We start from the raw sequence: 26,446 nt of genomic DNA on the forward strand, positions 1-26,446 counted from the left end.
TTAAAGCTTGTAAGGAATTCCAGTGTGCTACTGAGTTCAAGAGTCACTGGTCTACATGAAGAAAACTGTAAAACTGTGTTAAAAGATATCAGGCAAAGTCTGAAAGGAGCACACAATCTTTTTGACGAGAAAGCTTAATTTCATGGCATTGTTCATTCTCCTGAATTAATATATAAATTTAATGAAACTCCAATCAGAAACTCAACAACTCTTTCCAAGTCTTTTAAATTTAATGTTTACATTAAAGATGATAACCATTACCAAGGAAGAGCCAAGAAAAAGACCATGATGATTTTACCAGTTATTAGAAAATACTATGAATAATTAATTCATGATTGTTATTTGTATAAGACAGGACAAACAGATCAGTGGCACAGAACAGAGAATCCAGAAATGGTATCCAATACGTAAGAGAAGTATTAGAAGATCTATGTGGTAGTTCAATTACATGAGTTAATGATGGCTTATTTAATAAATAGTACTGATACAACTAGATGTACACCTGGAAAAGTCCTCCATCTTTTAATGTTTACCAGTAAACCCAAAATTATTTATCATTTTAAATGTGCAATAAAATAATTAATAAATGTATACATACATATATACATATGTAGACTCTCTAGGGGACTTCATGTTAAAAATAGGGATGGTGGGACCTTCTTAACCAGGACGGCTTCCCTTCTCTATTTTTCTCTAGCAATTATCTCAATTTTTCCCCTTCTCCTTTATCCTTTTCAGGCACACAAACCTGTATCTCCAACAGCATCCTGCTCCATTCAATTATTTAGAAATTCTTACCATTTCCATCTGCTCTTCTACCAGAGACTTTATGTACACAGTAAAAGGTAAATAGAGCCTAGAATGGTCATTCATATACAGCACCTTTCCAGATACCCTCCCCACACACTGAAGCATCAGGGCGTGAAGACCACTTTGAGTCTAAAATTTATCACATGACTAGCTTCATCACGACTAGAAGAAAAAGGGTTACTTTGCCTTTCATTTTTCCTACTTCTAGAAATAGATTTTCTCTTTGACTTTTCAATTGAAAGAAAAGCATTTGCTATCTTAAGCTGTTTAGTTGCTCTAGAAATTAATTTGGCTAAATTAGGAAATCCCTATGGTAAATTGCCTTCAGTATATTGGCTAACCCAGCAGAACAGCCTGTGGGAAATTATACTGACCTTGATTACACAGTGCATCCATATTAGATACCCATGCATGCTTTGGGTCTAATTTCTTCTCATACTTAAACACTTATAAACATTTTACAATGGCATAAATGTAGATGCTCAGAATTATGTTATTAAGGAATTTATGAAACACACCAGAATTTATATACTCAAATAAGTGCTGCCTTTCCAAAGTATCCCATGACATTGCCATTGTTTTTTACTAATAATAGGTTTGTTGCTCTTTTCTCAGAATTTTCCTTAGATCCTGTCAAAGATTCTTTAAATCTCTTAAGTGAGACTTTGAAGCTAAATGTGCAATCTGAAAACAGCCAAACTCATACAGAGTAATACTTGCATAGTCATATATAGGCTAAGATGGGAAAAGTATATATAGTTATATAGAATAGAGTTGGGGAAACTCCCTGAATAATACTCTGTTTGCATCCACATGTACCTGTAACAAAGTAATAAGTTCAGGTTTCTTAGGTGTCTCAAATTTATTTTCAACATAATTCTAAATATTTAATATTTCTAGGTAAGTATATTGAAGCTCACCACTCACTTGGGTGACAACTGTCATTTTGGAGGGATTACACTTGCTACCTTATGGTCACACCTTTTAATGCTGCACAGACACATAAATATCTTTATTCTTTTAGACCCATATGGTCCCTTCACTGAAGCCAACCCAATCTGCTCAGCAATTCTCCAAGGGTCTTGATATCTCCAACTTCAGGGTACTTTGTATGTCACAAATAATCCTGGGGCCAAATGACCCTCCTCAACACTCTGTCAATCCCTGTCCAGCATTGCTTTTGAGACCTGACTCTGGATGACCCCTCCAGGTATTCTTTTCTATAAAATGAATTGTTTTCACTTGCAGTGGCACTTGCCTAAGAGATAACAAAATCAAGTGTCATGTTTCATTACAACGGGTCCTAATCAGCTGAAGCTGATTAACAACTAGGGGCTTTGAGTGACCCTCATACACCTTGCAGTAGGAGCACCACCTGGGAATTTGGTAGAAATGCACATTCTCAAGCCCCAGCTCAGACCTGCTGGATCAGAAACTCTGGGGGTGGTGCCCAGAAGTCTGTTTAAACGAGCCCTCCAGGTGTTTCTGACCACGTACTCAAATTTGACAACCAGTTACCTGGAGTATTGCCCAGGGGTAGTATCTCAGTAAATGTCTGTAAGGTTGACCCTTCCAATCCTTCTTCTTGAGCTAAAGTTAAAATTAAGGGAACAGGGACTTCGCTGGTGGCACAGTGGTTAAGAATCCACCTGCCAATGCAGGGGACACAGGTTCAAGCCCTGGTCTGGGAAGATCCCACATACCGGGGAGCAACTAAGCCCGTGTGCCACAACTACTGAGCCTGTGCTCTAGAGCCAGCGAGCCACAACTACTGGGCCTGTGTACCACAACTACTGAAGCCCACGTGTCTAGAGCCCGTACTCTGCAACAAGAGAAGCCACCACGATGAGAAGCCCATGAACTGCAACGAAGAGTAGCCCCCGCTCACTGCAACTAGAGAAAGCCCACATGCAGCAACGAAGACCCAACGTAGCTGAAAAAAAAAAATTAAGGGAACCCCACAATTCTAGGCAAAAAATGGGAAAAAGACACAAAGAATGCAGTCAGAACTTTAGGCTCAGAGAGGGAGCTGAGTCTTCAAAAAGAAACACTTGACAATGCTATTAAAACTACGAACATATAGATCTTAAAAGTTCTCATCCCAAGAAAAAAATTCTCTAACTTTGCATGGTGAGAGATGATAATTAGACAGATTGTGGTGATCATTTTGCAACATATACAAATATTGAATCATTATGTTGTATATAACATACCTATTTCTTATCTCAAGTTTGTTTTCCTACCTTGTCTCATCCAGGCTATGTGATTCCACATACCTCTCTGACTCTCCTGGTTGCCTTTGCAAGGTTACATACAGGTCCTAAAAAAAAAAAAATCATCTTTAACTTTCCATCCTTTATTCGTATTTCAGTTTATCTCTCCACAGAAAACCAACTATAAGCATAACTTACAGGGAATCTTGTATCATTCACAGAGTTCTCCAGCAAAATCTACTTCTCTTTGCACCTCTTCACTAAAGGTGGGGCTTTCTGATATCTCACATTTCTATTACTACCATAGTCTTTATCCATCCAGTGGAACAGTCCCTTAACTGCCAGCTCCTTGCAGCAGCAGGAGGTATAAGTTACCGGGGAATGGGGAATGGGAGTTGGAAGTAAGGAAAAGTATGGGTTTTGAATTGGATGCTGATTGTCAAAGTAGGAGAATACTGAACTTTTCTAATCTTTTCTTTGTGCTAGGCCTTCCTAAATCATAAATCCTGTGGGCACATGATAAATCAGCTCTTTGGAGCAGTGAATCTTCACCTGGACTAGGATGCCAGAATCATTGGGAGATTTTTTTTTTAATCTCTGGGCATGGTGCCCAGGTATCAGTGACTCTTAAATTTCCCAGGTGGTACCAATGAGTAGCTAAGGTTGAGAACCACTGTTTTGGATTTCCTAGTTAAGGATTGTTAACTATCGGGTATTTTTGCCTATTTCTCAATGTTCTTCTTCTTACAGTCAGCTCCCAAAGGTCAGACCACAGCTGGATCAAGAACCACACAAAAAAGGGAAACTGAGTCATCTGTCAATAGCTCTAGGACCAAAACAAGACACAATTACAAGATCAATAAGCTCTGATGCTATCTCCCTTTGTTTACACCTGTTTTTTTGGTCCTATCTACCCAGGATCCCCACTCTGCCTTTGTGACAAAGTATCCACTACTGTTGAAGAAAACTATGGGACGACACGCTAATATTGAAGCTTCAGTGACCCAAAAGGGGACTACTGTTCTCTTTGATGGACATTTGCATTTTCAAAAGTTATCTGAAGAGGAAAACATCTAACTCAGTGAGCTGAAATGCTAATGTCTATGATTCAGGCTAGGGAGACTTCTTTGATCCAAGAGATATTCCCACGATGCTCTGTGTGTTGGCTCTGGGAAAGATAGGTTGCAGATTTCCAGGCCCAGCATCTCAGGAAAAGATATGAAGTAAGGGCTTGGAGCTGAGAGGTGATACATTAATAACTGACATGTACAGACATGATACAAGAGAATATCTAGCTCACGTCCTGGAACAGAGTAGACATTCAACAAATGTCCTCACTTTCATAAACGTTTTCCTCCTTTCCCAATTATGATTTTTTAGAATCCTTGAAAACATTTTACAAATTTTTCAACTATTCAGGGAATTTAAAACAATGTCTGATTTAGAGGACAAATATTGACTTTGGCTAATTTCTGGAATTATAAATAGTTTTTCATATGATTGGGGAATCTCTTCAATTTCTAGAGCAACATTGAAACATATCAGGTCCAAACCTTGCCAAGTCACCCCCTCTACTTCTTATGGCACTAAAATTCATTGTCTTGATTAGTTTGAGGACATTCCAAACCCACAAGTGCCAACACCAAAGTATAGCTTCCACACATTTGTATCTATAACAAACAATTTGCAATGCCATACTAAATAATTTCAAAGTAAAAAATTCAAAGCTCAGTAACTTTTCATACATGTTTAACATTTTGATTATCAGCTTACTTTTAAAGAGTACCTGAATAGAAAAGGGCTACTAAGTACAATGGCATAAAAGAGGGCTTTCACAATTTGCCGAGTTACACATCAATTATTTAAAATAAAACAAGATGCTTGTTGAAAAATATGGAGAATGGTAAGAAGGAAGCTCCTTCATGGGTGTTGTCTCTAAGTACTGTCTAAAGACAGATACTAACAGATGATTATAGAATCACTGCAAAAACACTATTCACTGAGGTCACTTCCTCCGGGGGTAAGAGCCAACCTTGTGGTCAACTGTGGTGGGTCAATAGCTCAAGATGGGGGTGTGGCTGGCAATTTAAGTATGAAATTAGATTTCCAGTATAATCAGTCATCTAATTGCACATCCAAATGTATTCTGCATTTGCACATTTAAATTAATTATGTCTTAATTGAAAGCATTCTGCTCATAATGACTTGTTCTAATTTTCTTTTAAATCAAATTACTAAGAGAAAAATTTAGTCTGGGAATTCATTTATAGAGTTTTTATATATATTGAAAAAAAGTAAAAATAATGAATTTTCAAAATGCTTCTTAAAAGGAAAAATTTTTCAGTTTCTTTATAGGTGCAAAGGAAAACATGAAAGACAATCCAGATAAACTGGATTTCATTCGAATGAGCATCTAACTTTGAAGATGGAGAGACTATTCCTTTTACTGTTGTAGATGTGCCCATTATAATATTGGTATAATTAGTCTTTCAGCTACAACTCAGATTCCTGGGTCAGCACAAAAGACTTGTTTATTTAGAAGAGACAATTCTCTGAAAAAGTGTCTCATTAATCTTAGACTTCAGGCACACACAGTCTGGTCTACAAATTAAAGCAGTCATTTAAATTCCCTTTATGAAAATTGTGCCTCGTAGCGCACTTCCACATGCAATGAGGTCTTTATTTCCACATCTAAGAGGTTCCAGAAAACCAGAAAAGGTGGGTTTTGTATCTTTAGATATGCTACAGTTGATAAATCCTAAGATTCAGATATTAACAATTGGGTAGGCTCTTGCATTTCCCATGATTTTAGCTTTAAAGCCATCCATTAACTTAGTACTATGGAAGAAATGTCAGGAAATGCAGAAAAAGAAAGCATTCCCAGTTATGTTTTTTGGGGATATAATTGGAAAGAAGTCAGATTGGGCTTTTAAAATTAATGCCATATAATGTGACACAAACTATGTCCTATGGCATGCTCAAAGAGGTCAGTTTGTGATTCACTTGGGAGGCATAGTTCTGAAATTACTGACTTGTGCATGTAACAGTTTAGCTTCAACTTAGGCATTTAATTTCGCATCCATTATAGCTTCTCTACTATACTGATCCTTGCCCTGAACAAGATGTCGTTTCATAAACCTAATTAAACATGGTACTTACTGTGGCTTAAATACCAAGACAGATTTAATGAACTGTCTAATTTCACAGATCAGCAATGTTTCTCTTCCTGCATCGCTTGCTCATGACAGTAACATAAGTGAACAGCCTGTACCAGTGGCTGGGCCAGAATGAAAATGGTAAAAATATTGCTGTCCTGAAGGTAAGACCAGTTGGGAGTTTCTCGCCCAAGGTGTCAGAGAGTTGTTGGATATAATGTGAAATTAAGACTCAAAATATAGATTTCAGCCCTTTTGAAATAAGGCAGAATGGCTTCTGGAAGACAGAGAGTCTCTTTCAAAATTGTTGAATGAAAATGCTTAATCAATAAATAAACCACTGATCTTTTCACGAATATTTGAGTTGCTTTTCCATCTTGGTGCATTTTCCCAATTCGAAGAGACTTCTGGTTGTATAAGTAGTGAGAAGTCAACACGGAACCGTTTCATTCTTGCCTCACACTGGTCTCTGCCCATCCCACTCTCTTCTCTACCCAGGACATACCCATCATGATGTTGATGTGAACTATGTCAGATAATGTTGATTGTCTACTCAATAACTACAATCCCTTATTCCCATAGTTTATAATAACTGTATTTTGTGCATGTTGCAACAAGTTTACAGAACTTGGATTCCTCTCCCAATCTGAAGGGATGAACCATGATTGGTCTAAGCCATGACTGCTGTGGTAGATTGTCTTGTTGGTTTATGATTAGTTGTTCCCTCCCCACACTGGCCATGCTTTGATGAGGGAAAAGAACACTTCCTTGTCTCATTGACTTCAGCTTGGTTATATGATTGCTTTACCCAATGAAGTGCAGGTAGAAGTGAGAGAGTACTTATTTTAAGCAGAACTTTTAAGATGCATCATATGTTTCTGCTTTTCCTCTTGCACTCCTGCACTGAATTATAAAAATCGTATGTCCCAGGTAGTCTCTGTACATCAATGTGGGTCCAGAATAAAGGACTCGTGAACCACACCTGAACCTCACCCATGGTCTGATGTAGAACTGCTGCAACTAATCCACAAACTCAAGAGCAAGAAACAACAAATATATGTTTCTTGACACATTAGTGTGTTCCTTTAGCTGCATTATTGCAGCAAAGACTGACTAATATAAATGTTGATTTAATTCCTCCTTTTTTTACAATTGGTTTAGAGATGAACATTTGATCCTGTTCTAACTAATCAGATGTGTTATGAAGTAGCTGTGGGAGGGAGCTTATGAGTAGGATTTTGACCTCTGATGAAAATAAAAGCAAATGGTAAAAAAAAAAAAAAAAAAAAAAAAACCTTTAAAATGTTTATTTGGTTTATTGTTTAAGGACATGATCATTGGAGTTGTGGTAGCAATTTTAGAGCTATGAAAAATTACACAGGATGAAAAGCAAACATGCTAAGGACAGCAAAGCAGAAAGACAAAGAAAAGCTAAGTGTTTGATAACATTGTTGAAATGCTGCAGAAAATGTGCCATTTCCAGGAGTCTTGTTATATAGAAAAATTGAAAGACTTAATTTCTTAAGCCAGAATTAGTACCTCTTCTGTTACATGCAACCAAATCACTCAACTAATACTATACATTTCTAACAATATGCCAAGAAACACAGACCACATACACACGGACATTTTTATTAAAGTAACATACTATATAAATTGTACTATTTTTCATTTAAAAGTGTAAAAGGATATTCCTATACTATAGCACCTATATACTGTAAGACCAACACCTGTTTAATTTTTAAAAAGCAGCTACCTAGTATTCTATGCATGAGTATACTATGCCTTTATATGGAATTAGTAATCTAAAAGATCAACCTCAGTGACCTATTATTCCAAAATAAAATTTAAAATATATAAAAAGATTAAAAAAATTAAAGAACAGTTAAATGACATGGAAATTAAATCCATAAATTACATACCCACCTAAAGGAGTCACCAAGGGATAGAACACGGAAAATGAAAAGAAACACTCAAAGAAGTAATAGAGGAAAACTTTAAAAGGTAGAATAATAAAGAAATATATCCTATAACAATAAAGAAACAATGAGTCACTACAAACTCAGTACTAAGTAAAATGACCCTAAAAACAGGTATAGCTTTGGAGTATATGTGTGGGCACATGTATGTGTGTGTGTGCATATAATATTTTAAAAATTACTTTTATTGAAATATCACATATGTACATATAAGGACAAATTTTAAGCTTGATAATTTTTACAAAGTGAACACAGCCATTTAACTATCTGTCAAGTCAGGAAATAACACCTAACTGGCAACTCTTACACTATTTCATGTTTCATGTTCACTATCAATTATTAGTCCTCTCTTTCCCAAAGGCAACTATTAGCCTGATTTCTCACACAAAAGATTCATTTTGCCTGGGTACTGAACTTTATATAAATGGAATTATCTATCTATCTACATATATTTTTTCTTTCAGATATCTTCACTTAGTACATTATTTTTGATATCCATCTATGCTGTTTTACATAGCAGTAATGCATATTTACTCATTGTTCTATAGTATTTCATGTGCAAACCAACAGTTTATTGTTTTTCTTTCTAGTGGATATTTGTATTGGTTTCAATTTTGGGTTATTATGAATATGATGCTTTAAATATTCTAATCCTTTATTTTTATGTGAAAATATGAACGGATTTACAGCTGAACCAGAAAACCTCTGTCTTTATCTCTGGAGGAAACTGGATATCTGGATTTTCAACTCTTAGCCAAGATAACAGCAATGAGATTTATAATGTGCAATTTAAAGTCAATAAGCATCCTCTGGTGACCTGCAGGGTCAGGTATTTTTGTTTATTTGGTTTTGGTTTTGGTTTTACTGATGGTTTATAACTGGTCTAATTGGTTTAACAACATAGCTTGATTACAAGGTCATATAAAGGGCTTGCTGAGTGTTTCTCCTTTGAGTTCCCCAGAAAGCAGGATTCCTAGCTCAGATCTTGGTGGTTCAAGCTGGTGATAGAGTACAGTCTGTGTGTGTGAATAAAGACGGCCCTGGAAAGCTTGCCTGTGGGATGTCTTTCAGACCCTCAGTGCTTGCCTGCACTATCTTTCACTTGCTACACTATATCCGCTGCATTTAAATGAACACCTTATATAAGCAGGTTCTGTGGAATGTGATGGTTCCTTTCAAGTATCCGAACTTTGGGAAACTTTGCAATGTATACACCTCCCTATGTATATATTTAGGAATGAATTTACTGGTTCATAATGTACACATATATTGAGTTTTAGAAGATATAGCATAGGTTTCCAAATGTTGTGCTAATTTACCCTATCAACAATGTGTTAATGTTCCAATTTCTCCGCATTCTTGTCATTACTTGGTATAGTCTCTGTGTGTGTGTGTCTCTCTCTCTCTTTTTCATTATCCAGTGGTAGCTCTTCAAATTTTTTAATTCAGAAATAATTTCAAACTTAGACAAAAGTAAGTGGAAAGTAAAATATAAAGAAATCTTTTCTTCAGCCATTTGAGAGTAAGTTGCTGACCTGAAGCCCAATAGCCCCTAAATACTTTGGGGTATACTTCTTACAAAAAAAAAAGAGTTCTCCTACATATCCACAACAAACAGCATAGGTTGTATTATCATTAATACCCCACTGCTATCTAACCCTCAGACCCCATTCAAGGCCCTGGCATTCTACACTAAGCTGCCCCTGTATACACTCACCCTTCTTACACTACTGTGACTCCAACACCGCTTGACTGTCCTACCCAGGCTCTGATCTGCTCTGTCAGTCACTACCTCGTGCAGTGTTGTGTTGTAATACTCTTCTCGTCCTTCCTGAGCTAAACTCATGTGGGGGCCTGTTCCATCCTGCTCCAGCTTTGACACTCCACAGCATGTCACACTGTGGTGGCAGTACCCTTTTCATCTTGCTTTGGCTCTGGCATCCCTCGCTGGCCTGCCTCCACTTCTACATGGACCCCTTCCTTCTCCCTTTCCTTGGCTTCAGTAGCCTGCACTATGTACAGCCCTCCAATACCGATGCCCCCCTCACCCTGCTTGGACCCTGAAACCCCACATTGAACTTCTTCTTCCACAGGGACACCTTTTTTATTCCCGTTTCTCTTTCTGAAGCTCCACTCTGTGCCACTGCCCTGAATGGGGCTCTTCTCCCACTAGCCCCTGGGACTTAGAAACAAATGCTAGAAAATACTTCTATCTGGATGGTCTCCTCCCCTGTTTGGATTCTGACACCCCATATGGAGTCACCTACAGGCACTGAAGCCCTCACCTAGCTCCAGCTTCAACCCACACTAGACATCCTTTATATGTGGATACCATGCATTCCTTATTCTGGCCCACCTAATGATTTTAGGACTGAATTGTGCACGAAGGGAAGGGAAAAAAAGGGAAGGGAAAGAAAAAGAAGGAAACAGAAGGCATGGGGAAGGGGAAGAGGAAGAGAAAAAGCTCATTTTGGTTTTAATTTGCAATTTCCTGATTACTCATTAGGTCAAGTACATGTCCTGAGTTTATTGACCACTTGGTACCTGTTTCAGTGCAGTGCCTATTAAAAATCTTTTGCCCAACTGTCAAAAATGTTTGATTGATCTGTAGGAATTCTTTATATATTCTGGATATGAGACTTTTACAGTTATATGTATTGCATATATCTTCTTCCTATATGTGGCTTGAATTTTCAGGTACCTAATCACATATTTTTTTAAAAGAGGCTCTTAATTTTTTTAACATCTTTATTGGAGTATAATTGCTTTACAATGGTGTGTTAGTTTCTGCTTTATAACAAAGTGAATTAGCTATACATATACATATACCCCCATATCTCCTCCTTCTTAATTTTAATATAGTCCAAATTATATCTTTGCCTTTGTGGTCAGTGTTTTCTTTGTTGTTTTTGTTTGTTTGCTTGGCTTTAGATATCTTATTTATATAAAAATCACAAAGACATTCTCATATATTACATTCTAAAATACTATTTCCCTTTCATATTTAGATCTAGAATTCACCTCAAATTAATTGTTGCATATGATGTGAGATACCAGTCAATTTTCTTTTTTTCTCCACATACGATTAAGTTATTTCACCCAAAACTATTTTTTAAATAAAATACCTTCATTTTCCACTGCTCTACAGTGCCCACTTGGTTATAAATTACACATCCATATATGCATTGATCTCTGCTTAGTTCTGTTCCTTTGGCTATTTTCCTATTGTCCAATACCATACTATCTTTACCCCTGGAGCTTTTCATGAGGGGAGGAGGAATTGAACTTTAATTCTGAACTAAGTTTAGACTTATAGAAAAGTTGTGAAATTTTCTATATACCCCAGAGTTTCTGTATGCCCCACACCAAGCTTTCCTGAATGTTTTTATCTTACATAACCATAGTACAATCATCCAAACTAGGAAACCAGCATTGGTAAAATACTGTTAACTAAGCTGCAGACCTTACTCAAATTTCATCTGTTTCTCTACTAACATCCTTTCCATGTTCCAGGATTCTATTCAGGATCCCACCTTTCATTTAGTTGTCATGTCTCCTTAGTCTCCTCTAATCTATGACATTTCCTTAATCTTTCTTTGTCTTTTAGAACCTTGCCACCTTTGAAGAGTATTAGTTATTTTGTAGGCTGTCCCTCAGTTTGGGTTTGTCTGATGTTTCCTCACGATTGGATTGAGGATATGCATTTCACGCAAGAATAATCAAAAGTGATGTCCCGTTCTCAGTACATCATAGCAGGGATTATGATGGTGATGGTATGTCTTATTATTGATGTCATTTACCCTGATCACTTGGTTAAGGTTGTGTCTGCTAGATTTGCTGACTGTTTAAAGGTACTATCTTTCCCACTGTAGCTAATAAATCTCTTGAGATATTTCGAGACAGTGCAAATGTCCTTTTACCTCCAACTTTTGTCCGCTAACTTGAGCATCTGTTGGTGGATCTTGTCACTAATGACTATTATTGTAGGGACTGCCTAATGGGGATTATCCATCTCCTTTCTATCTACATTTATTATTCAGAATTTTTCTTAATCAAGAGCTCTCTTACCCCCCTCCATTTATTTATTTATTCAATTGTTTATATGGGTATAGACTCACAAATATTCTATGCTATGGAACAAAATCCAATAATATCACTATTTATTCTGTTGCTCAAACTGCTTGAGCTTTGGCCTTTAGGAGCCCCTTTGGGGTGTCCACTGTGTTCTTTCAACAAGTACCTATCTTTTTCTTTTATTTTTTATTTAATTATTTTTAGCACTCCCTTATTTTCTGGGACCACGAGATGTTCCAGGCTCATCTTGTATTTTCCCTACCCAGTCCAGGAATCATCATTTTTCAAATGAGCACTGACACCTTTTATTGAAAAATAGTGTTTAGACACTGAGGTCCAGTGCTAGATGTTCCACTTGAGTGTCATTGCTCTTAGGCTCTCTCACTGGACAAAGGTAGGAAACATCAATGTATATACTTCCCAGCACATACTATAAAGCTAAAATGATGAAACTTTGAGGAGGAGTTGGCTATCTCTTCACACTCTGCTCCTTGAAATCTTAATATGCCCAATAAGATGTCTAAATTTTACAGTGCACGTTTGGGGACATTCTCGTCTTGGAACTATAAATACACACCTCCAAAATTAACTCAGGAGACTTTCACAAGGAGACTATCACCAGGTGTAGCCCTTTGTCTTTTGAGGAAATTAAATAAGTTATTCTTGCTTCTACTTTGCTAAATAAATTATGTGAAAATCTGTCCAGACTTTTTAGTCACTTTTTCTGCTACCTTACATTCATGTAAATCTGATAATGCTTACTTAGTAATAAACTGTCCACTCTTCTATAATGGTTCAGAGGGGTCTTTTGTTGGCAGGATTATTTTACTTCCCTCAACACACACACACACACACACACACACACACACACACACACACAGCCCTGTTTCTGAATCTTTGCCTTAAAGACAGGGTTGACTTTGGATTGTTAAACATTGGTGGAAAGGCACTAGTAAAAGAAGAATACAGAAAAAAATACAGACTTACAGCTTTGGTGGCAAAAAATGGAGGAATTTTTCATCTGAGGCACCAAATATCTCTAAAAAGTGGAAGATACGTCATTTATGGAAAGTAACAATAGAATTGGTAGGAGTGAGGTTTACAAAATTAAAATAGTTATTGAAAATAATGGAAAATAGAGTTGATTAAAAAACAGAGCATGCATGGTTGCTGAGTAGTTTTTTGAATGAGTTTACATTAATAACTCGCCATAATCTATTCTTGTGTAACAACTCACTCCAAAGCAGGCTGTGTTCTAATGCTTTCCAGCTCTCTCCTATACAGCTTGGCCCATGGTTGATTACTGACTGCACATTAGATTCACCCAGGCATCTCTGAAGAAATGCTGATTGCTGGTCCCCACCCCCAGAGATTCTGCTGTAATTGTTCTGGAGTATGACGTCAGCCTCCAGAGTTTCAAAGCTCCCTAAGTGATTCTAAAGGTTGAGAAACAAAGGCCCAGATGTACTACTCATTCCCCTCATTGTTTTCCACATAAAGCTGTCCAGGCAAGGCATTTGTGAGCTTCAAAGAGTTTACTGAAAGTTGGAAATTGGGAGTTGAACAGGCAAACAAATTCAGTCAAATCAAATTTCATCCCTAGTTTTAAAAATTTCCTGCGGCCGCCCCAAGAGCCCAAGAGCAAGAAACATTCACTGGGTCTTCAGCCCATATTATTATCTCCAACTTCAAACCATTTCACTAACTCCACTTTCCCCTTGACTTAATTGCTTTTTCTTACCCACTCCTTCCTAGTCTCCCTGACTCCAGGAACTGAAACTTCTCATTCTATTATGCACTGTGAATTAGCTCCCAATAACGATCTGGTGTCCGCCCATTTTCCTCTGGTGTGGACTATAGCTGTTTATCACCTTTGAGAGTTTTCAAGAGGCAACATTCTTGCATATTATCTGGTCTGTAGAATCAGGACAAAAGGTTGATCTGACTCCACAGCTTCCAGGGTCCAGAAGCTTCTGAGAATACATGACAGATACAGACTTGCAGGATGAAGATCATATCTTTATTATTTTTTCATTCACTCAATAGGTAGTAACAGCCTACCATATGTTAAGCCAATGAAGGAAAAAAGACAGAAGTTACAAGATAGTGGGGACTTCCCTGTTGGTCCAGTGGTTAAGACTTTGCACTCCCGATGCAGGAGGCTGAGGTTCCATCCCTGGTCAGGGAACTAGATTCCACATGCTGCAACTAAGAGCCTGCATGCCGCAACTAAAAGATGCCGCATACCGCAACTAAAAGATTCTGCTTGCTGCAACTAAAGATCCCGCACGTAGCAACGAAGATCCTGCATGCCGAAACTAAGACCCGGCACAGCCAAACAAATAAGTAAAAAAAGAAAAAAGCAAGTTACAAGATAGTGTAATCAGTACAACGGTTTAGTGAACATAGGAAGTATACAGCAGAAACATCTAAACAAACTAGAGGGTGGGAGGAGAGAGGGGTGAGGAAGCACCGCAGGCAGTGAAGAACCCAAGGTTCTAAGCTGGTTTCCTGAGTCCAGATTTATAGAACTATAGAATTAGAGCACCACAAGGGATGTTAATGATCCTATCTAATCACCCCGTTACAGATTAGGAAATAGAAGTCTAGCAGTCTAAGAGTTGAACTGAGTTGTAGAAGGTCTCATACCAAGTCAGTGGCAGTGCCAGTATTAAAATTAGAATCTGGTCCGTTGGCTACAAGTCCAGTTATACTCCTCCAATAAGTGAGTTTCTAAGATCTTGTGAGCATTCCTACAGAAGAAAGTAAGGCAGCAATAGAATTGATGGTGGCGACTGAAGCCTGAACTTGCATGGTGTATCCCAGGTATATGGTATAGCTTTGGAAAATTACAGAATGAACAAGAGCAAATAAGACTAGAAAAGGATGACTTTGGGACCTTGTGTCTGAAACAAGTGGGGAGGTATTTTGGGGCATAGCAGGCAATGAATACACATCTACCATCTGAGGATGAACCTAGACAAATTCACAACAGGTCTTAAAAATAAATTCCAGTTTATATGGAGTCAAGTGAGGGAGAGTAGATCATTTCTCAATTCACTGTGTTTACAGTTGCTTAAAAACTGACTGAATCAGGAAAAAACATCATCTAATGGGGCTGTTCTAGTGTTAGTAATTCTCTCTTTTTCTTTTTACTTACCTACCGCAGGGGGCTAACACACAGAAATTCTCTCCATTCAGTTAGTTAGTTTTACATTCCCCAGTTTCCACATTTGTAATTATAACTCAACAAACTTCTTTGCTTGGACAAAGATGAAGAAACATTAAAACATAAAGCTTTTCCCAAGTGTCCACTTGTTCATCCAGTAAGCAATTTCTTCACTACACACCAGAGGTCAGTATTGGCTTATTAATTTACATGAGCTATTAATTTTTATTTTCTGTTAATAACAATAAGAAACTAAATACTAAGGACCATTGTTATATTGGAACTTTTGTACTCTTAAAACATCCCTTAAGCAAGCATCGTATAGGTGGATATGCATAGATCATGAATGGCTTAAGAACAAGAAGAAAAAGAAAAAAGGGGCAGGGGAAAAGCCATGCAACGAAAGTGGCCTTTGGTCTTTAGGAAAATGTTCATAACTCATTCCAGGCATATTAATTAAGTACACTTCACATGATAGTTACCCTTATGTGTGAGAAATGTTTGTAGCTAACAATATTAACTTACATACTGAAAGGGTATTGGAAAGGTAACTACAGAGTCTAAACACTTAACCCTCTAGTGTTTAGAGCCAGGAAGTAAGAATCTTATTTAACTCTGCATACCTATAATAGCATATCAATTTTAGGTGGAAAAAGTCACAGATAATGTGGACAAATAAGACAGGGGTCCAGCAGTATAATAATGATTGTGGTACCTAAAGAAGTTAAAAGATTTAATGGAAAGAAGAAAAGACTAAAGACAGATCCGATAGCAGTCTACAGATGTATTCAAGGCTTTCCACAGAAGAGAAAATAGATTTGTGTTATGTTGCTTCAGTCAGCAAGGGGTGGAATTATAGAGATAGAGACTGCAACTTCATTTGAGCTAGACTTTTCTAAAAACTATAGCTGTTCCAACACTTTTGCCCAGGGTGCTATAGAAACAGTTCCAGCATGGTCTATCAGGAGAATCTAGATGCCAAAATCTTTACATTTTTGAAGGTTATATGAGTATATAATTGTGATGCCAAAGAGTAAACATTCTTGGAGATTCCACAAATTCTAAGCCTCCTTCCAGGCATATGTAATTCTAGGGGCCACCTGCTTTAAAAAGTCTCCCCATATCCTCCAGAATACAGTTTGCTCACCATAAATACTTCTCATATTTTCACCATATATTACTTTTTGTCATCTTTTGAAACATATTGTACATTTTTATATTATTCAGCTTTGTGTTTCTATGTCCTATCTACAAAATAGATTCCTCTTTTAGGAATACGTTATTTTATCCTCTATAATACTTACTACAATACAATGGAGTTAGTAGATATTCAGATAGTATTTGTGGAGTGAATAGATTTATCTACAAAGTAACAAAGTAACAAACAGCCACTTTCCCTGCCTCTCTGTGCTGCTTTGAGGATCAAATGAGATAATGTGTCTGAAAGTACTTTGAAAAATATAAACCGTTATACAAATGGAAGGCATTATTATTTCCAAGGGGGTTCTCTCACTTATAACCTTCCATGTCAGCTTGAACATAATGGCAAACTAAGGAACATTTTTATTTTATTTCCTTTTTTTTAAAACATCTTTATTGCTTTACAATGGTGTGTTAGTTTCTGCTGTATAACAAAGTGAAACAGCTATACATATACATATATCCCCATATTCCCTCCCTCTTGCATCTCCCTCCCTCCCACCCTCCCTATCCCACCCCTCTAGGTGGTCACAAAGCACCAAGATGACCTCCCTGTGCTATGCGGCTGCTTCCCACTAGCTATCTATCTTACATTTGGCAGTGTATATATGTCCATGCCACTCTCTCACTTCGTCTCAGCTTACCCTTCCCCCTCCCCGTGTCCTCAAGTCCATTCTCTACGTCTGCATCTTTAAAAAACTTCATCTGAAAAGGAACTTGTCGCTTCTGGGTGCACATTACGAGACTCCTGAAAAAAGTGTTTGTGCATATTTTTTGTTTGCTTCTAAATAGCATAAGGAGCTATGGTCTTTCAGGGAAAATGATGCTCTCAGGGAAGTAATTCCCAATGTAGAAAACTGTCCTTGTGTGCTTTGGGGAAGGAACTGCAAACAAATGAGCTATTTTGTTTTCTCAAACAAAGGAACTTACCGGGCATGGGTGGCAGCTGTTCAAGTCCATCTGGTCAAGAATGCACTAAGATCATAATGTGAAAGTAGCTCAAATACAGATTTGCAGAACAGCCTGCAAATGTTCCTTTGGAGACAAAATGGTTTCTCAGGCCAATAATCTGCATTTTTAAAAGTCTCTAAGATGGGTTTCTGGAATAATTCATAACAGCGTTAAGGAACTATTATGGTACACTGGGAAAGTCACCCACATTGCACGACCTACTTGTTCTGTTAGCTTGTGAGCATTTGTTTAGAGTTGGCTTTGATCACATCACAATTTTATGAACCTTTTTTTTTTAAGAATAACTTTTCCAGACAAAATATTGTAAGCAAATAAAGGACATGGCTAGATTTTTGAAACACCTTACTAACTTCAAAACTTAAATTTAAGACATGCATGCTCATACATAAGTGGGGGAGGAAAAATAATTAACTGAAAGTTCATTAAAAAAAGTTCATAGTTCTGGGACTATGCAGATAGGAAAGAGAGAAATGACAGAAGTATAATTTATAATCTACCCTATAGTATATTATATTTACATAACCCCTTCAAATATTTCCAGCACTTTAACATGCTTTTTCTTTTTTTAAATTTTATTGAAGTATAATAAGTTGATTTACAATGTTGTGTTAATTTCTATTGCACAGCAAAGTGAATCAGTTATACATATATATATATATATATATATATATTCTTTTTCATATTCTTTTCCATTATGATCTGTCACAGGATACTGAATATAGTTCCCTGTGCTATACAGTAGGATCTTGTTTTGTTTTGTTTTACTTTTTGGCCACGCCTCCGTGGCGTGTGGGATCTTAGTTCCCCGACCAGGGATCGAACTGCGCCCCCTGCATTGGAAGTGTGGAGTCTTAACCACTGGACTCCATGCAAGTCCCAGGAACCTGTTGTTTAACATGCTTTTTCTTATTAGATTATGTGAAGAATGTTGTGAGGTAGAAGATATATGTTTTACAGATGAGTAAACTGATGTGAAAGGAGTTAAATAACTGATCTTGTATTTCCACAGCTGAAGTAACTACGTTGGATTGTCCTTTGTGTCTGGGGCCATTCATTGCTTTAGTCCTATTTGCTGCAAGTCTCCAGGGTACCCAACACTGATCACACCACCCCTAAGCCCTCTCCTCACCTTGGCCTTCCTACCTTCTCTATACCAAATACCTGTCTCCTCTCTTCAGAATCCTCAGGAAACTTCAGGACATTGATAGGTAGGGAAGTTATTTCGAGGCTTGTTTCATAATTATCCTGCAGTGGGCTAGGGCTGCTTTAGAATTGGGGGAGAGGAGCAAAAGGGCATGGGAGAGTGAATACCAGTTCCAGAGTTTGGGTTAGAGGCACCAGGGCAATCTCACCTTTCCCTAGGATGTCCTAAAATCCCTGATATATCCATCTCAGGCCCAAATATCATTCCATCAGCCAAAGGCCACAGCCATTCTTAACCACTCGGAGTAAGGAAGATTTTAGAAGCCCTTGGGCAGTCAGGGAGTTCCAGGGATTTCTCAGTTGTTTCCTCAGGAAGTTAGGAGGTAGTAGTGACATCCTGGCTGGCATTTCCATTGGAAACACAACATCAGCCCCCTGCTACTCAGAGGTTAACGCTGACTTTTGAAAGTTACAGTAGGTTTATCACCAGGGCCTCCTTCTACCTGTTCCAACAAGCACTGCAATCAGATCGGAAAACTTTCATCCCTTCAAGATATCAAGCTCCAGCTAATCCAGAAGGGTGAAACGAAAAAAGGTGGTACTCGATTCGGAGGTTTGAGGGAAGAAAGTAGATTTGTCAACAGAGTGACTGAATTTACAATTCCCCATCCTGTAGTCATCAGGTTCAAGGTGGATCACCTGCAGATTGAGGGGGCAGGAGTCAGGTTCACAGATAATCTGTTATAAAGGGCTCCTATCGACTTCTTAGGGCCAGAAGATGCATAGTATTTGTCTCTGGGAGGTGAAAGGTCTGGGCACGCCAGGCCAGGGTGAGTGTCTAGGTTTGACTCACAATTCTCAGAAGGGACCTCTGGCTCCAGTCTCAATGTGTTAACAAAATACTGGCATAGCATAGGTTTTTAGCAAATATTAGTAGAATGAATGTTTATGGAAGGACAACTGTCTCACCTATGATACCTTGTTGAGAAAGGTTCTTAGAACTTACTGTTAAAACACATTTCAATTGTTTGCTTATTTATTCCGTCATCCAGAATGAGCTCTTCAAAAAGGAAACTAGGTCTTGCTCAGGTCCACCTCCCAGTGGCCAATATTGTTCCAGGCATCCAATAAGCACTCAGTGTTTTCAGAATGAACAAACCAGGTAAATCTAGTTACTCAGTGTCCTATAGCTCAGGTGAGGAAGGGCCAGGATTTGGAAAAAGACTCAATCACTACATTGGATCTGGGTGAATGGATCCCATAACAGATGTAAACAGAGACCAAAGCAGCATGTCCAATAGAATAGCATGATAGCAGGTAATAAGCTTGGTAAGTAAATATCAACAAAGGGTTACAAATGAAATGTTGGCCTATCCAAACAGATGAGTGGCTTATGAGACAATTCATTCTCACAGGAAGTACAAGCAAATCGGAAAGAGGGGCATCTGTCATTACAGAGAAGGGTCCAAGCCAAAGGTCCAGGATCTAGGACTGCATTACCCCTTCCTGAGATGGGTGATAGAAGATAACAAAAGAGAGCTTGGGAACAGGGATTTAGCTGAAGCTTAGTCACCAAACTTAAACGTCTAGAGAATAGGCAAATAAGACTTAGTATGAGACTGAGATCCATTTAGCAAAACTAAGTTATGATTTTAGAGCAGAGGCAAAGGAAACAGGATCAAAACACAGCTTCCAGATATGCGGCCATGTAAATCTCCCCAGCAACATTTCAGGATTAGTGTTGGAAGTCTAGGCAGTGGTAAAACTGCAGGAGGGCTTTATGCAACCACAGCTCAGGAAGGATGAGTCTTAGAGAGAATAGAAACCAGGCCTGAGCCAACATTTGCAATAATGGATTTGATTTGCGATGTTTGTTCTAACAGACACCAATTTAATTTCCTGATTTTCCAGGATGTTTACAAAACCTAATTTCCTTGGAAGTGATTTTTAAACATTAATTATAGAAAGTTATTTCACTGTGCACACTTTAGAAAAAGGTGTATTACTTACACAAAGTTGAGGCTTTCTCTGCTAGAGAAAGCAGGAGGAAATGTCTTCACCAAGTGCCTTCTCCAGCTACTCCTTACATATGTATTCTTAAAATGATTACTTGACATATTTATATGTACATCTTTAGTTTAATATCTTATCTAATTGTCCAACAAACTAATTCAGTGTTGTTGGTATGCATTAAATGAACAAAAGATAAACTGGGTAATAGAGAATGCACAGAGCCTAGTGGCCCATGAAATCACTGGATTCGCAAAGTGATTTTCTTTTCAGTGCTGTGCAGTATCTGAGAATAAATTCTGTTGGCAAATGCACTTTAGTAGCATTCAACGAATTAGAATATAGAGACATTAGGAATGCTGCACGGGGTCAAACCAATGGTCCATCCAGGCCAGCCTATTACAGAGGCACCATAAGATGTTTTTTGGAGATCAAGGCTGTCTGGTGCAGTATCCGTTCATAATGATGGAAGTATTTAATGTATCTTCCTAAAATCTCTTTGTGAACCAACCTGTAACTCTAATCTACCATTTTGTGCAAACACCTGAATTTTATTTTTATTTGTATTTTCCTCCTTTGTGATTCAAGTTTCATTCCCCTTTTTCTACTTTCAGACTTCTAGACATTTCTACTATTTCCTAAAACCCTAAATTCTTACTGATATTTCAAACTGTCCCCAACCCGCTTTGCTCTGCAGTAGTAGTTCTCGATGTATGGTTCCCAGAGCAGCAGAATCGGCTGGAAAATTATTGGAAACGCAAATTCCCAGGTCCCACTCTGGACCTACTGCATCAGAAAATTTGGGGTGGGGCGCAGCAACCTGTATTTTAACAAGCCCTCCAGATGATTCTGAGGTATGTTCCAGGTTGAAAGCTGCTTCTATACAGCAAGTTTATCCATCCATGCTCTGGCAAAAACATATCACTGCATTTACTCTTTATACGTATCTTGGTAACTTTTGATCTTTCAGTTGGCAACAAAAACATTTAGAATTTGATACATTGAAATACAAAATGGGAGTGAAGAAGGAGACAATACTTAAGTTCAGGGGTAGGCAGGCATTATACCTGAAGATGTGGCACATATATATAATGGAACATTAGCCATAAAAAGAAACGAAATTGAGTTATTTGCAGTGAGGTGGATGGACCCAGAGTCTGTCATACAGAGTGAAGTAAGTCAGAAAGAGAAAAACAAATACCGTATGCTAACACATATATATGGAATCTAAAAAAAAAAAAGTTCTGATGAAGAGTAGCATTGACATATATACACTACCAAATGTAAAACAGCTAGTGGGAAGCAGCCGCTTAGCACAGGGAGATCAGCTCGGTGCTTTGTGACCACCTAGAGGGGTGGGATAGGGAAGGTGGGAGGGAGGGAGACACAAGAGGGAGGAGATATGGAGATATATGTATACATATAGGTGATTCACTTTGTTATACAGCAGAAACTAACACAACATTGTAAAGCAATTATACTCCAATAAAGATCTTTAAAAATACAACAAGAAAAAAAAAAAAAAAAAAACGAGCATCACCCACAAAACTGATGATTGCCAGTGATGATCCTTAGTCACAAATAGAGGATTAACTCATATTCATTGCATCCAAATTCCTCTGATAAAAGAATAAATTATTAAGGCACTTTGGAGATATTTTCATCAAAGTGAAAATAATAAATGTTTCAAAAATAATAAAGCAAACAGATATATATGAAATATTTACTCCTTTGAATATCTGAAGTTGCTAGAAACGTGTCATATTATTCTATTTGTCCTCTTTAAAACATAATGTGCAGGGACTTCCGGGGAAGATTAAGACACGGAGATCACCTTCCTCCCCAAGATACACCAGAAATACATCTACACGTGGAACAACTCCTACAGAACACCTACTGAACGCTGGCACAAGACCTCAGACCTCCCAAAAGGCAAGAAACTCCCCACGTACCTGGGTAGGGCAAAAGAAAAAAGAAAAAACAGCCAAAAGAATAGGGACGGGACCTGCACCAGTGGGAGGGAGCCGTGAAGGAGGAAAGGTTTCCACACACTAGGAAGCCCCTTCGCGGGCGGAGACTTCAGGTGGCGGAGGGGGAAAGCTTCGGAGCCGCGGAGGAGAGCGCAGCCACCGGGGTGCGGAGGGCAAAGCAGAGAGATTCCCGCACAGAGGATCGGTGCCGACCAACACTCACCAGCCTGAGAGGCTTGTCTGCTCACCCACCGGGGTGGGCGGGGCTGGGAGCTGAGGCTTGGGCTTCGGTCAGAGCGCAGGGAGAGGACTGGGGTTGGCGGAATGAACACAGCCTGCAGGGGGTTAGTGCGCCACGGCTAGCCTGCAGGGAGTCCGGGAAAAAGTCTGGACCTGCCGAAGAGGCAAGAGACTTTTTCTTCCCTCTTGGTTTCCTGGTGCGCGAGGAGAGGGGATTAAGAGCGCGGCTTACGGTGCTTTGACGGCCTGGAGGGGTGGGATAGGGAGGGTGGGAGGGAGACGCAAAAGGGAGGGGATATGGAAACATATGTATATGTATAACTGATTAAATTTGTTATAAAGCAAAAAATAAAAAAAAATGCAATCATAAAAAAATAATAATAAAATAATTAATTAATTAAAAAAAAAAAAAAAAAAAAAAGAGCGCGGCTGAAAGGAGCTCCAGAGACGGGCGTGGGACGCTGGGGCTGCTGCTGCCACCACCAAGAGGCCTGTGTGCGAGCACAGGTCACTATCCACACTTACCTTCCGGGGAGCCTGTGCAGCCCACCACTGCTGGGGTCCCGGGATCCAGGGACGGCTTCCCCGGGAGAGCGCACGGCGCGCCTCGGGCTGGTGCAACGTCATGCCAGCCTCTGCCGCCGCAGGCTCGCCCCGCACTCCATGCCCCTCCCTCCCCCCGGCCTGAATGAGCCAGAGTCCCCGAAGCAGCTGCTCCTTTAACCCTGCCCTGTCTGAGCAAAGAACAGACGCCCTCCGCGACCTACACGCAGAGGCCGGGCCAAATCCAAAGCTGAGACCCGGGAGCTCTGAGAACAAAGAAGAGAAAGGGAAATCTCTCCCAGCAGCCTCAGAAGCAGCGGATTAAAGCTCCACAATCAACTTGATGTACCCTGCATCTGTGGAATACATGAATAGACAACGAATCATCCCAAATTGAGGAGGTGGACTTTGAGAGCAAGACTTATGATTTTTTCCCCTTTTCCTCTTTTTGTGAGTGTGTATGTATATGCTTCAGTGTGAGATTTTGTCTGTACAGCTTTGCTTCCACCATTTCTCCTAGGGTTCTATCCGTCCATTTTTTTTTTTTTTCTTAAGAAGTATTTTTTACTTTAATAACTTTTATTTTATCTTACTTTATTTTATTTTACTTTATCTTCTTTCTTTCTTTCTTTCTTTCCTTCCTTCCCTCCTTTAGACAACGAATCATCCCAAATTGAGGAGGTGGACTTTGAGAGCAAGATTTATGATTTTTTCCCCTTTTCCTCTTTTTGTGAGTGTGTATGTGTATGCTTCTGTGTGAGATTTTGTCTGTATAGCTTTGCTTCCATCATTTGTCCCAGGGTTCTATCCGTCCATTTTTAAAAAAATAAATACTGTTTATTTTAATAACTTTATTATATTTTATCATACTTTATTTTATTTTACTTTATCTTCTTTCTTTCTTTTTTCCTTCCTTCCCTCCTTCCTCCCTCCTTTCTTTCTTTCTTTCTTTCTACTTCTACTAATTCTTTCTTTCTATTTTTCTCCCTTTTATTCTGAGCCGTGTGAATGAAAGGCTCTTGGTGCTGCAGCCAGGAGTCAGTGCTGTGCCTCTGAGGTGGGAGAACCAACTTCAGCACACAGGTCCAAAAGAGACCTCCCAGCTCCACATAATATCAAATGGCGAAAATCTCCCAGAGAACTCCATCTCAACACCAGCACCCAGCTTCACTCAACGACCAGCAAGCAACAGTGCTGGACACACTATGCCAAACAACTAGCAAGACAGGAACACAGCCCAACCCATTAGCAGAGAGGCTGCCTAAAATCATAATAAGTCCACAGTCACCCCAAAACACACCAGCAGATGTGGACCTGCCCAACAGAAAGACAAGATCCAGCCTCATCCACCAGAACACAGGCACTAGTCCCCACCACCAGGAAGCCTACACAAACCACTGAACCAACCTTAGCCTGGGGACAGAAACAAAAAACAACGGGAACTCCGAACCTGCAGCCTGCGAAAAGGAGACCCCAAACACAGTATGATAAGCAAAATGAGAAGACAGAAAAACACACAATAGGTGAAGGAGCAAGACAACAACCCACCAGACCTAATAAATGAAGAGGAAATAGGCAGTCTACCTGAAAAAGAATTCAGAATAATGATATTAAAGATGATCTAAAATCTTGGAAATAGAATAGACAACATGCAAGAAACATTTAACAAGGACCTAGAAGAACTAAAGATGAAACAAACAATGATGAACAACACAATAAATGAAATTAAAAATACTCTAGATGGGATCAATAGCAGAATAACTGAGGCAGAAGAACCGAATAGTGACGTGGAAGATAAAATAGTGGAAATAACTGCTGCAGAGCAGAATAAAGAAAAAAGAATGAAAAGAACTGAGGATAGTCTCAGAGACCTCTGGAACAACATTAAATGCACCAACATTCGAATTATAGGGGTTCCAGAAGAAGAAGAGAAAAAGAAAGAGACTGAGAAAATATTTGAAGAGATTATAGATGAAAACTTCCCTAACATGGGGAAGGAAATAGTTAATCAAGCCTAGGAGGCACAGAGTCCTGTACAGAATAAATCCAAGGAGAAATATGCCAAGACACATATTAATCAAACTGTCAAAAATTAAATAAAAAGAAAACATATTAAAAGCAGCAAGGGAAAAACAACAAATAACACACAAGGGAATCCCCATAAGGTTAACAGCTGATCTTTCAGCAGAAACTCTGCAAGCCAGAAGGGACTGGCAGGACATATTGAAAGTGATGAAGGAGAAAAACCTGCAACCAAGATTACTCTACCCAGCAAGGATCTCATTCAGATTTGGTGGAGAAATTAAAACGTTTACAGACAAGCAAAAGCTGAGAGAGTTCAGCACCACCAAACCAGCTTTACAACAAATGCTAAAGGAACTTCTCTAGGCAAGAAACACAACAGAAAGAAAAGACCTATGATAACGGATGCAAAACAATTAAGAAAATGGAAATAGGAACATACATATCGATAATTACCTTAAATGTAAATGGACTAAATGCTCCCACCAAAAGACACAGATTGGCTGAATAGATATAAAAACAAGACCCATATATATGCTGTCTACAAGAGACCCACTTCAGTCCTAGAGACACATACAGACTGAAAGTAAGGGGATGGAAAAAGATATTCCATGCAAATGGAAACCAAAAGAAAGCTGGAGTAGCAATTCTCATATCAGACAAAATAGACTTTAAAATAAAGACTATTAGAAGAGACAAAGAAGGACACTACATAATGATCAAGGGATACATCCAAGAAGAAGATATAACAATTGTAAATATTTATGCACCCAACATAGGAGCACCTCAATACATAAGGCAAATACTAACAGCCATAAAAGGGGAAATCGACAGTAACACATTCATAGTAGGGGACTTTAACACCTCACTTTCACCAATGGACAGATCATCCAAAATGAAAATAAATAAGGAAACACAAGCTTTAAATGATACATTAAACAAGATG

General features: G+C 38.6%; 1 long non-coding RNA gene across 1 annotated transcript in view; it reads right to left on the minus strand.

Annotated features, from left to right (window-relative positions):
- Positions 1 to 225: 225 nt before the first annotated feature.
- The window catches only part of LOC309809171, a 193,395-nt gene continuing 167,174 nt past the window's right edge, over positions 226 to 26,446 (minus strand). Inside the window, exon 3 of the long non-coding RNA XR_014294827.1 lies at positions 226 to 3,130. This is a non-coding gene — a long non-coding RNA (uncharacterized lncRNA). The remainder of the gene's footprint in view (positions 3,131 to 26,446) is intronic.

The sequence above is a fragment of the Mesoplodon mirus genome, assembly GCF_964341445.2.
Source record: "Mesoplodon mirus genome assembly, chromosome: 8".
Classification (NCBI taxonomy): Eukaryota; Metazoa; Chordata; class Mammalia; order Artiodactyla; family Ziphiidae; genus Mesoplodon; species Mesoplodon mirus.